This window comes from Rana temporaria, chromosome 5, assembly GCF_905171775.1.
Source record: "Rana temporaria chromosome 5, aRanTem1.1, whole genome shotgun sequence".
Lineage (NCBI taxonomy): Eukaryota > Metazoa > Chordata > Amphibia > Anura > Ranidae > Rana > Rana temporaria.
This window is the reverse complement of record NC_053493.1, coordinates 362203835-362216271: the sequence shown is the minus strand read 5'-3', so window position 1 is coordinate 362216271 and position 12437 is coordinate 362203835. Positions and strand designations below refer to the sequence as shown.

The window sequence follows — 12437 nt, the reverse complement described above, 5'->3', positions numbered from 1 at the left end:
CATGTCAGCAGCTACACTAAATTTGATATCATTTCTAAGTTGACCGGCACTGCTCTAGATTTGAAGACATAAATGGTACTTCCTGATAATAGATCAGGCATCTGAAGTGGCCACTGACTTTATGTTAGGGCATAGTGCACATTCTGCCTCTCTCTTCTTACTACAGACCCTTTCTTTTGATGTTAACCTTTAAATTATTATACACCTAGACTGCTATCTTGACATATGACGAGGACTCATCCGCCTGTATATTCAGCCATCGGATTTCTTGTTCGCTGTGTTAGACGCAATTTCTTTTTTGTACTCTACACTTACGAAGGTTAATAAGAAATTCTGAAGCTGCGAGCGCTCCAAGAATGTAAAAAGCAAAACATTACTAGAGACTAAGAATATGGCACTTGAGTTTGACATAAAGGACTAGCAGGGTGCACTCAATGAAAGCTATAAGCTAGAGACCACTACAATAGATTGTAAAGAGTTAACAGTAGTTGAAAACATTCTCTTACATGACACCTCCACTAATTAAACAACTGACAGCCATGAATATTCTTACAGTAACTCTTGAAATAGTCCTAAGCTTCTTCTCTAGGCTCCAACATTTCATTGACAATAGATATTACAGGCATACCCCACTTTTAAGTACACAATGGGACCAGAGCATGTATGTGAAATGAAATTGTACTTAAAGTGAAACAATACCTTTTTTCACTTCTAGGGTGTAGTGGGGGGTCAGGGGCTGTAGTGGGGGGTGTCAGGGGCTGTAGTTGAGGTCTCAGGGGCTGTAGTGGGGGTGTCAGGGGCACACTGGAACAGGGCGGGCTATGCTCTCGGAGCTTCAGCTCCTTCTACTGCGGCTGCAAAATGTCTGTACAGTACTTGTAAGGCACTTTACATACACTAATAAAGAAAAATTATTCAGCGCTGGAATGTAAATATAAACTAAAAAATGCAAGCCAGCACTAAGGTAAATTCAAATAAAACACCTCACATTGACATAAAATAATAATAGTGCAGCGCAAAACAAACAATTTTAAACTATACATACAGAAAGTTAAAACATATGATATATGATATATAATTAAAAATTATATAATAAAGTCCATATAAAGTGCTCAAGTGCAAAAAGATGATCCAAATCGGAATATAATAGTGCAAAAATCCAAAGGGTGATATCCAGAAGGAACCTCCACCAAATAGCAGGAATGGCCTCTCACCTTACAACTTCGACCTGCAATAGGTCACAAAGCATTAGGGTTGTCCCGATACCACTTTTTTAGGACTGAGTACAAGTACCGATACTTTTTTTCAAGTAGTCGCCGATACCGAATACCGATACTTTTTTTAAAATGTGTCCCCAAATGCAGCGATGTCCCCCCACAGATGCAGCCATGTATCCCCCCATCCAGCCATTGTCTCCCCCCATCCAGCCATTGTCTCCCCCCCATCCAGCCATTGTCTCCCCCCCATCCAGCCATGAAAATTGTGTCAAGGCCCGGGGGGGTTTGGGTTGGGGGCGTGCACGGGGGTAAGCGATTTTTCACGGGCAATTTATCGGAGCAACAGCTGGTGTTGACACTTCTAGGTTTTGTGAGGCCTTAGGCAAAAATTATAGACATGAGGCCCTACTCAAATGTCACATCCTTTGCAGGGGTTAAGGAAGAACCCCAGGGTGGAACATCTTATTACTACTGCTGCTGCTTGTGTGGGTGGGATGTGTATTGCACCAATCACATGGGATGAATAGGAGAGGAGGGTCAGCAAGGATTGGCACAGTACACATCACAACCACACAAGCAGCAGTAGTAAGATGCTCTGCCTCAGGGTCCTTCCTGAACAAATGGGGGTGGGGATGGGACTGGGAACAATGGGTTAGGGGAGAAGGAGGAGGTAAAAAGGGGGAGTGAATATGAGATGAGTGATGGGTAGAGGAGAACTGGAGTGAAACTGGGGGATCCTGGTCTGTATAGGGATAAAAAAGGAGGAGGATTTGTGCTGGCATGGGGGGAGGGGAATAGATGGATGTCAATGGGACTGGTGCGGGATGGGGAATACTGTTGGTTGGTGAGAAATAGCCATAGTATAATACAAGCAAATAGGCTGGCAGGGAGGGGGAAAGAAAGAGAGTATGGCGGTGGGTGGTATGTACAGGAGGGGGCACAGACATTTCTCTCACCCCCGGCATCTCAACACTCTTCCTCAAGTTGCTGCACACTAATAGCTCCCGGAAACTTGCAAAACCCTGCCAACTTACCACAATGCACATACCCTGCAGAATGGACTTGCGCTGCTTGTATCCCTCCCCGTGGGATAGCCGATCTCGGCCAATGTGCTCTCAGCGTCTCATTCATTCCCAGTGCTTTGAGGGTGGAAGAGCTGTTATGCGGTGTGGACGCAGAGAGATGATGTCATCCCTTTGCCTCTGATACCAGCGCTGTAAGGACGAAAGAGCTGTGATGTGGGGCGGGCGCAGAGAAGCGGGTGGCTTCTCTCATCCACATGCCTCTGATCCCCCAGGCTCTCTCACCTGCCCACTCTTGTAAAGCACCGGGCTCCCTCACCCGCGGCCCGGCTGCAGAGACGCAACGGCCCGGTAGTGGGCCACGGCCCGGGGGTTGGAGACCACTGGGTAAAGTACGGCCGGCCAGGAACATTACAGCTTTGAATAGCTTTGTAATGATTGGCGCCACGCTGCGTGTATAGACACTCCCCCTCGCTCGGGATTGGACAGTTCACCCGAGCAAGGGGGAGTGTCTATGCGTGGCGCAAATCATTACAGCTATTCAAAGCTGTAATGTTCCCGCCCGTATTACACAGTCAGCGGCGTAACAGCGGCGGATCGCAGCGGCGAATTGCGACTCCGGTGGCGGCGCTCGGCGCGGCGCGGGGGGGTTAAGTATTCTATTTGTGTATCGGGGCGGGGTATCGGCGTCTGACTACCGCCGAAAAAACTCGGAATCGGTCCCGATACCGATACTAGTATCGGTATCGGGACAACCCTACAAAGCATAATCAGAGAACCACCTGTTCTCAGAGGACAGCAAGCAATGCAGCAGTAGAACCACGATATCAGTCAGACTCAGGATCAGGACATGGCAATCAGGGCATAAAAAACAAAGGAGAGGAAATCTAGTGCTCTCTGAAGCCAAAATACATTTATTTAAGAATAAAAAACGAATACACTCACTGTATAAGCACTCTCAAACGAGTGCAGCGAAACAGCATAAAACATCCATAAGAGCATGGGTTTCAGTCTAGGTCGGCGATCGCAGTTGACGTCACACGTGGCCCCTTCCCCTCGTACGACGTTACGTCCCTATGAGCGGGACTTCATCAGCGTGGGGTGAAAAAAGGCTGCCTAATGCCATAAATGTATTTTGGCTTCAGAGTGCACTAGATTTCCTCTCCTTTGTTTTTTATGCACTGATTGCCATGTCCTGATCCTGAGTCTGACTGATATCGTGGTTCTACTGCTGCATTGCTTGCTGTCCTCTGAGAACAGGTGGTTCTCTGATTATGCTTTGTGACCTATTGCAGGTCGAAGTTGTAAGGTGAGAGGCCATTCCTGCTATTTGGTGGAGGTTCCTTCTGGATATCACCCTTTGGATTTTTGCACTATTATATTCCGATTTGGATCATCTTTTTGCACTTGAGCACTTTATATGGACTTTATTATATAATTTTTAATTATATATCATATATCATATGTTTTAACTTTCTGTATGTATAGTTTAAAATTGTTTGTTTTGCGCTGCACTATTATTATTTTATACTTTACATACACTCGCAGGTATGTCCTTACTCGTGAGTGTATGTAAAGTGAGTGTACTTAAAGCGGGGTATGCCTGTACTTACATTGGACATGTATGGTCTATGTTTGCATCGGATTCTCCCATAATCCCTGCATAGCCAGACTTGCAGTTTTGCCATATTGTATATATTAAAAAAAAAAAAAAAAAAAAGTGTATTGTCCCGATACCACTTCCCCAGTCCCTTTCCCTGTAGCCTCAGCGGCACTGAAAATGAATGGAGAGGCGACAGAGGCTCAGTTTACGGTGCTCAGTTATGAATGGAAAGAGTCAGTGATCGCTGACTGTTCATTCAGGATAGGAAGGAGTCGGTAAATGACAGATTTACAGACTCCTTCCTCTGCTCTCCATCCTGACATATCGAGGAGAAAGGGGGCACCGGAGCCGAGCATGAAAAGGGGGGGGGCAGCAGCACCAAAGAGGACACATAGGGGGGCTGGAGGAGGATACAGGGACAGTCAGGGGAGATTGGTGTGGCGGTGGGGGGGGGGGGGCTGGGGGTTACAAGCACAGATCCCCCTGTATAGATTTCAATAAATCATCTGACAGTCTCAGGAGGGAGAGGAGGAGAAGCAGCTGTCAGATGATTTATTGAAATCGGGCAAATGCTCGGTACCGATACTAGTATCGGTATCATGACAACCCTAATATAAGACCCGGTTCACACTGGGGCGACACGACATCGCCATGCCGCCTGACGTGTCGCACCCCATTCAATGCTATGGAACTGTTCTAATAGGAGCGACGCAAGTCGCTCCGACTTAGAAAAAAGGTTCCTGTACTACTTCGGGGGCGGCTCGGGGCGACCTGCATTGACTTCTATGCAGAAGTCGTTTTGCAAATCGCCTCTGAAGTCGCCCCCGAAGTCGTGCCGCTGCTATGTGAACCGACTTTTAGGAAAATACTGTAATGGCAAAAATGATGTAAGAAAATGGTGTAAATAACCCTGCGCTGCCAATGTGGAGTGGAGCTGCTGGTTTGGAAATAGCAAAAAACAAATGGATATAAATGTGTAGCGCTTATACAATGTGAATCACAACAATAAACATTGTAGAGAAATATAAATAAATAGTGCAATATGCAACAACCGAGTGTTGAATCAAATAATTAAACAGTGAAAATGTGAAACACCCGAGTGTTGATAATCAAAATATATATCAAAGTCCATATATAGAAAGAATTTTCCACCAGGTGAATGGATGAAGAAAAAAGATGGAACAAGATTTCTAACTCATAGGTTGGTGACTTCTTCTGTGAAAATAATTAACCCGCCACCGGTAGAAGTGTGCGCTTACCGGAACAGGTGGACTCAGGGGGGACATATATGTCTGAGAGTCAAACCAGGCTTGCATGGAATAAATCCAACAATGGCAGATGAATGGATCCTGATTATGTAGACATCACGTCCTCCGATAAATGGTGGTGTAAATACAGCAGAGTATATAGTAGAAACTGGATCTCAGAGTATGTTGCTCTAAATGGTATCGATGTTTAAGAGGAGATAAGAAGAAAAAGTGGCCACATAGCGTAATAAAAGGATTTATTGCAGCTATTGCACTTACATGTAAGTGGAATGTCACACGTTTGTATATACAAGTGGGGCGGCAGTGGAGTCCTCCCGACACGTTTCGCGTCACAACACTTCGTCTGGGGTAAAAAAAAAAAAAACATGCTCACCTAGATGTCTGCAGCACCGATCCTGGTTGCATCTGTCCCACGCTAAATCCAAGGCCAGCCACAGATGGAGCAAATTTCTTCCCTGCATCATGAAATCCCTCCCACCAAGCCATTGTGTTCTCCCAGAGGAGGAAGCCTTAGGTGGGAGAACACAGTAATTATTGCTAGTGGCTATAACATTGATTTGCAATAATCGCATGTAAAATATGGCAGGCTGGTTGTACCCAAGTTGATTGATCAATGAGCCGGGCGGGCAGCGTGAAAGAGCCAGGTGGGCGGGCGGCGTAAAAGAGCCAGGAGGGAGGAATTAGAGAAGCAGGCAGTGAGCGATGACATCATCGCTCTCCATATCACCGCTCTTTTGCCCTCACAGCCTGGCCTCTTCAATGTTAGGAGGTGCAGCGGGGAGCAGAGAGGGGACATCTGGTGGCACTGGCAGGTGGCAATCCACATCTGGTGGCACTGGCAGGTGACGTGGCATGTGACAATCCATATCTGGTGGCAGGCGACGTGACAAGTGACAATCTACATCTGGTGGCCCTAGCAGGTGACTTGGCAAAAGACAAACTACGTCTGGTGGCAAGTGACACACTTGGGGCTCCCACTGATTCTGCATTATGGTGGGTTGAATCATTTCATTATACATTACAAAGTAATAATAAAATTAATGTTCTTCAAATTACCCTGACTCCATATTAAACTATAGTGTTGGGATGATTGAAGCTCTAACACCAGCCATTGCCCCGAAAAATTGCCTAATACATATATCTTCCTCATCGCCTTTCACAAGTGATCCAATCCTGGATCATTCTTCTAAAGAGCGGCAGTCCTTGCCGCAAATGTAGATGAGCCCTAAAAGCGACCAGCAGTTACCTGTTCCATAAACATAAGCCTGAATTTGTACATCTCTGTACTCACCAAGAGCAGCTCCAGCACTGTCTTCATAGAATGATGAAGTGCGGCATCCAAAGTCCACTCCAGGCAGCTGGAACGGTCAAAGTATATACGTTTTTTGCTGAGACACTTCTCCTTGCATACTTAATTCCTTACGAAGCATGAAACCTAAAGCCTAAATCAGTGTAACACATGACTGAAAAGAGGACTTGTACCTTTACTAAAGAGGACTTGTACAGCTTTGTAAACAAACTGGTCCAATCCAGATACACCTGGGCTTAGCTCTCCCTGGCAAAGTTTGCAAAAATATCCACCTGATAGCAGCTCTCTAATCCCACGTACACACGACCGTTTTTCATGTCATGGAAAAAACTAAGTTTTTCTCGACGTGATTCCTCTCAAGCCTGCCTTGCATACACACGATCGTGATAAAAACCGCTCGAGCAAAACGCAGTGACGTACAACACATACAACAGCACTATAAAGGGGAAGTCCCATTTGAATAGTGCCACCCTTTGGGCCGATTATGCTAATTTCCCATCTTATAACTTGCTTCTGAGCAAGCATGTTTTTTTCCCCGTCAAAGCGTACACACACGACATGAAAAACGACGAGAAAAAATAGAGCACGTTCTAAATTTTTAATGGCTATTTTTCTCGTCTAGAAAAATGCTCTGGAGCCTTCATGACCGTTTTTAACGACCAATTTGAAAAATTTAATTTTTCTCGTCATGAAAAACGGTTGTGTGTACGCGGCATTAGGCCTAGTCCACACAGGCCAGCTCCAATCTAGAAACATGAAATCATATCTTAGTCTCGGTTCACACGGCTGAGACCCCATTGTCATGCAATTTCCAGTGCGACTATGCAGTGCAATATGCCTATGACTTTGATCTGACTTCAATGCAACTTTATAGATAAGAAACATTCCTATGTGACCGTTTTTTGTTTTTTTTTCCCCATTTCAACTCTCACTTCCCCTCCCCGGTCATCCTTGCTGCTTAAAAACGTCCTCCTTAGTATATTACACCTGAGAGTAGCAGAAACGCTTGTTCCTTTTCAAACTGTTTTGCATATTTTTCAAGCGTAAACATGCAAAGCATATAGGACACCCCTTTCACTTGCTCTATGCGTGACAAACGCCCCAAAGTAGCCAAGAACATTTTTGGTTGTGGAGTGTCACATGAATTTTCAGTGTGCGCTTTGTCACGCAGCAAAACACACGTCTGCTTACCGTGATTGGGGTGTCATTACCAATTAGACTGCATTCACATTTGTACATTTACAAATGCAAAAAATGCATGCTTTGCCACGTATTTCGGAAATGCACTGCAAATGCTCATAATGCTTGCGTCCCTATAATGAGAAAAGCACAATGCACATTTTCATTACATGCGGCCAAGCATGCATTTTCTGTTCAGGTTGTCATGCAGATACAAAACGTAGCCCAAATGTCAACACAAGCATGCCACACATCGCCATGCCTTTCGAAATGCAGGCAAAGCATGCATCTTCTGTGCGGGTTGTCATGCATTCTGAAACAAGCACATGTGAACGCAGCCTAGATGGCAACACAATTGTGATGCGCACTTGCCACACAGATGTACAGGGAGTGCAGAATTATTAGGCAAATGAGTATTTTGACCACATCATCCTCTTTATGCATGTTGTCTTACTCCAAGCTGTATAGGCTCGAAAGCCTACTACGAATTAAGCATATTAGGTGATGTGCATCTCTGTAATGAGAAGGTGTGTGGTCTAATGACATCAACACCCTATATCAGGTGTGCATAATTATTAGTCAACTTCCTTTCCTTTGGCAAAATGGGTCAAAAGAAGGACTTGACAGGCTCAGAAAAGTCAAAAATAGTGAGATATCTTGCAGAGGGATGCAGCACTCTTAAAATTGCAAAGCTTCTGAAGCGTGATCATCGAACAATCAAGCGTTTCATTCATAATAGTCAACAGGGTCGCAAGAAGCGTGTGGAAAAACCAAGGCGCAAAATAACTGCCCATGAACTGAGAAAAGTCAAGCGTGCAGCTGCCAAGATGCCACTTGCCACCAGTTTGGCCATATTTCAGAGCTGCAACATCACTGGAGTGCCCAAAAGCACAAGGTGTGCAATACTCGGAGACATGACCAAGGTAAGAAAGGCTGAAAGACGACCACCACTTAACAAGACACACAAGCTGAAACATCAAGACTGGGCCAAGAAATATCTCAAGACTGATTTTTCTAAGGTTTTATGGACTGATGAAATGAGAGTGAGTCTTGATGGGCCAGATGGATGGGCCCGTGGCTGGATTGGTAAAGGGCAGAGAGCTCCAGTCCGACTCAGACGCCAGCAAGGTGGAGGTGGAGTACTGGTTTGGGCTGGTATCATCAAAGATGAGCTTGTGGGGCCTTTTCGGGTTGAGGATGGAGTCAAGCTCAACTCCCAGTCCTCCTGCCAGTTTCTGGAAGACACCTTCTTCAAGCAGTGGTACAGGAAGAAGTCTGCATCCTTCAAGAAAAACATGATTTTCATGCAGGACAATGCTCCATCACACACGTCCAAGTACTCCAGAGCGTGGCTGGCAAGAAAGGGTATAAAAGAAGAAAAACTAATGACATGGCCTCCTTGTTCACCTGATCTGAACCCCATTGAGAACCTGTGGTCCATCATCAAATGTGAGATTTACAAGGAGGGAAAACAGTACACCTCTCTGAACAGTGTCTGGGAGGCTGTGGTTGCTGCTGCACGCAATGTTGATGGTGAACAGATCAAAACACTGACAGAATCCATGGATGGCAGGCTTTTGAGTGTCCTTGCAAAGAAAGGTGGCTATATTGGTCACTGATTTGTTTTTGTTTTGTTTTTGAATGTCAGAAATGTATATTTGTGAATGTTGAGATGTTATATTGGTTTCACTGGTAAAAATAAATAATTGAAATGGGTATATATTTTTTTTTTGTTAAGTTGCCTAATAATTATGCACAGTAATAGTCACCTGCACACACAGATATCCCCCTAAAATAGCTAAAACTAAAAACAAACTAAAAACTACTTCCAAAAATATTCAGCTTTGATATTAATGAGTTTTTTGGGTTCATTGAGAACATGGTTGTTGTTCAATAATAAAATTAATCCTCAAAAATACAACTTGCCTAATAATTCTGCACTCCCTGTAAATGCAGCCTAACTGGCAACGTAAGGGCAACGTACATATGGCACGTAGTTTTTGAAACGCACAATAAATGTGCGTTTTATGTGCGGATTTCCGCATGTTCAGAAACATTCAGATGCAAACGCAGCATTAATAGCAAAACAAGCGTGATGCGCATTTGCTATGAGTTTTTGAAACACACAATAAAAGCGCATTTTTCTGCGAGGGTTGCTGCATGTTCGATAATGCGCCTGGCTCTCTATGAACTACAAGGGTGCTGATGACCTGCGGATCTACTTAACACAGGCTCCCAACTAAAAATAAAAGTGCCCCCTGCAAAGAAAGTCACATATACTCACCTGAATTGATATACTGCCACTAAAAGCAGGCAGATGAGCCAAGGTCTTACCTGCCCACCTAAAACTTAACATGCAGCCAGAGGGGGTCATACCCATGCAGTGTTCACAACGCTTTGCTTCATGGCAAAGGCAAATTTAACTCAGCATGTCTAGTTTGACAGGCGCCTGTCGAGCTTGCCCATTGAAGACAACTGTGCCACAACAGCCAGCCAAATGCTTGCCACTTGATTTGCAGCACGGCAATTACGTTCAAAATCCTCCTTTCGCAAAAACAGACAAAAATAAATTAATTTAGGAGGTGGCAAGCATGGCCTCCCGAAGGCTTGGAAGCAACTGCTATAATGCGGTGGATCACTTTTCAGAGAGGCAGTAGATAATGCCGCAGGTGGAAACAAGGCTAAGTGCTTACTAAAGAATCTCAAATTCCTGGTCTCCTGTATTGTGGTTCCTTGCACCGGCCATAATGTCGCAGTCACAATAAAAATTGCTGATCATAGCTAGTAAAAAAAAATATTAATAAAAATGCCATAAAACAGTCTCCTATTTTGTACAAGCTATAACTTTTGCGCAAACCAATTAATAAACGCTTATTGCTTTTTTTTTTACCGAAAATATGTAGAAGAATACGTATCAGACTAAACTGTGGAAAAAAAATATTTTTTAATATTTTTGGGGGATATTATAGCAAAAAGTATTGCATTTTTTTTTCAAAATTGTCGCTCTTTTTTTGTTTATAGCGCAAAAACTAAAAACCACAGAGGTGATCAAATACCACCAAAAGAAAGCTCCATTTGTGAAAAAAAAAAAAAAAAAAAAGGACTTCAATTTTGTTTGGGAGCCACGTAGCATGGCCGCGCAATTGTCAGTTAAAGCGACGCAGTGCCGAATCGCAAAAAGTGGCCTGGTCTTTAACCTCTTTACCACCGCGCTATAGACAAAACACGTCTACAGCGCGGTGGAGTTGTTCTGGGAGGACGTCCTCCCAGAATACTCCTGGGGCGCGCTCCCGGAATCATCCATGAGCGCCGGGTCTAGAAGACCCGGCGCATCACAGATCGCGGTAAATTGCCGCTGATAGCACGATCGGTACAGTGTGAGAGGAGAGGGGGGGGAGAGAGCGGATGCAGCAGCTGCTGTGGATGGATCTGTGACAAATGCAGTCACAGATCTGTTCATCCATCCCTCCCTGTGCAATACTCTGCAATAACCCCCCCATACTCTGCAATAACCCCCCCCCATACCTGCTAATATGACAGACGAGATTTATTGATTTATTTTTTACAGAATTTTCAGTGTTTTTTCTTTTATAGCGCAAAAAATAAAAAACCCAGAGGTGATCAAATACCACCAAAAGAAAGCTCTATTTGTGGGGAAAAAAGGACAACAATTTCAGATGGGCACAATGTTGTATGACTGAGTAATTGTCATTCAAATTGTGAGAGCACCAAAAGCTGAAAATTGGTCTGGTCAGGAAGGGGGTTTAAGTGCCCAGTGGTCAAGTGGTTAACCACCAAAATGGTCCGGGGGTTAAGCAGTTAAGGGCGGATTGCAGGCACTATTTTAAACGCTATAGCACCTGCATTAGCCCTCAGTGTGAAAGCGGTCTAAAGTCTATATAAACCCAAAAATTGCAGCTTTCCAAGTCCTCAGATGTGGTGGCTGCATTAGTTTTCTTTTTGATGCTAAGAAAAGAAAAACACCTGTTGATCCTGATAGAAATCCCTGTAACTTCCCATGTATCGAACTGAAAATCTCAAACAATGTTATCAACTTTTTAAGCTTACTTCTATAATCTTCAATACCCCTGGAAGAGGTCATTCTACTGACGAAACGGCGTAGGGAGGAACGGCGTGCTGACGTCATCACTGTTTGCCCGCGACTATCCGGAAGGAACGAGCGGATTATTCAAGCCGGCCGGCTTTAACATTTTAAATACACGCCAATGTACTATTTTGGACATGTGAGTGCATAAACTTTATTTTATCAATAAATCGCTTTGTTAGCAGTACTACTCTATGTTTGCCCTTCTTGTCTTCACTCCTGGGTTCAACGCATGAGTGCGTTCTGGCTAAGGACTACCCATTGTTTCCATCTGGTGTGGAAGAACCTAGCTGGGCAACGGAGGTTATCTATCAGATTCAGTACTACATGTGATTTATTAATTGGTGTTCGGTAAGCAGAATATTTACTTGAGGTGGAGGTGCTTCAATCAGCTGTCTTACACTTATTGTGGATTTTCTTTCCAACACAACTCGGTGCTTACATGAAGATTTGCTACGTTCAACCATCTTTTAGCTGATCACAGCTATATGGACTATATACATTTCTGTGCACTATTTTCACTTTGCAATTTTTAGCACATAAGCACTTTTTTTTCTTGTGATGTGTATAATGTTTACTTTATCATGTCAGTAATGATTTACACACACTTACCATATTAGCAGCGCAGCATTTATTCTCTTTACATTCTATATCATTTGTTCATCTAACATTTTTTTTGCTGCAGCAGCCGCACACACTAATTTATTTTGATATCACGTCATTATTAATTACAT

At 44.0% G+C, this 12437-nt stretch overlaps 1 protein-coding gene across 3 annotated transcripts in view; it reads right to left on the bottom strand.

Annotated features, from left to right (window-relative positions):
* Positions 1–12437, bottom strand: part of CPQ (carboxypeptidase Q) — a 540701-nt gene that overhangs the window by 514248 nt on the left and 14016 nt on the right. Inside the window, exon 1 of one of the 3 annotated variants that reach the window (XM_040354749.1) lies at positions 6402–6495. The exons of the other annotated variants lie outside the window; for them this stretch is intronic. The gene's annotated coding sequence lies outside the window, so the exon portion shown is untranslated. Of the gene's footprint in view, positions 1–6401; positions 6496–12437 lie in introns of those variants that run through there. 3 annotated transcript variants of the gene reach the window in all.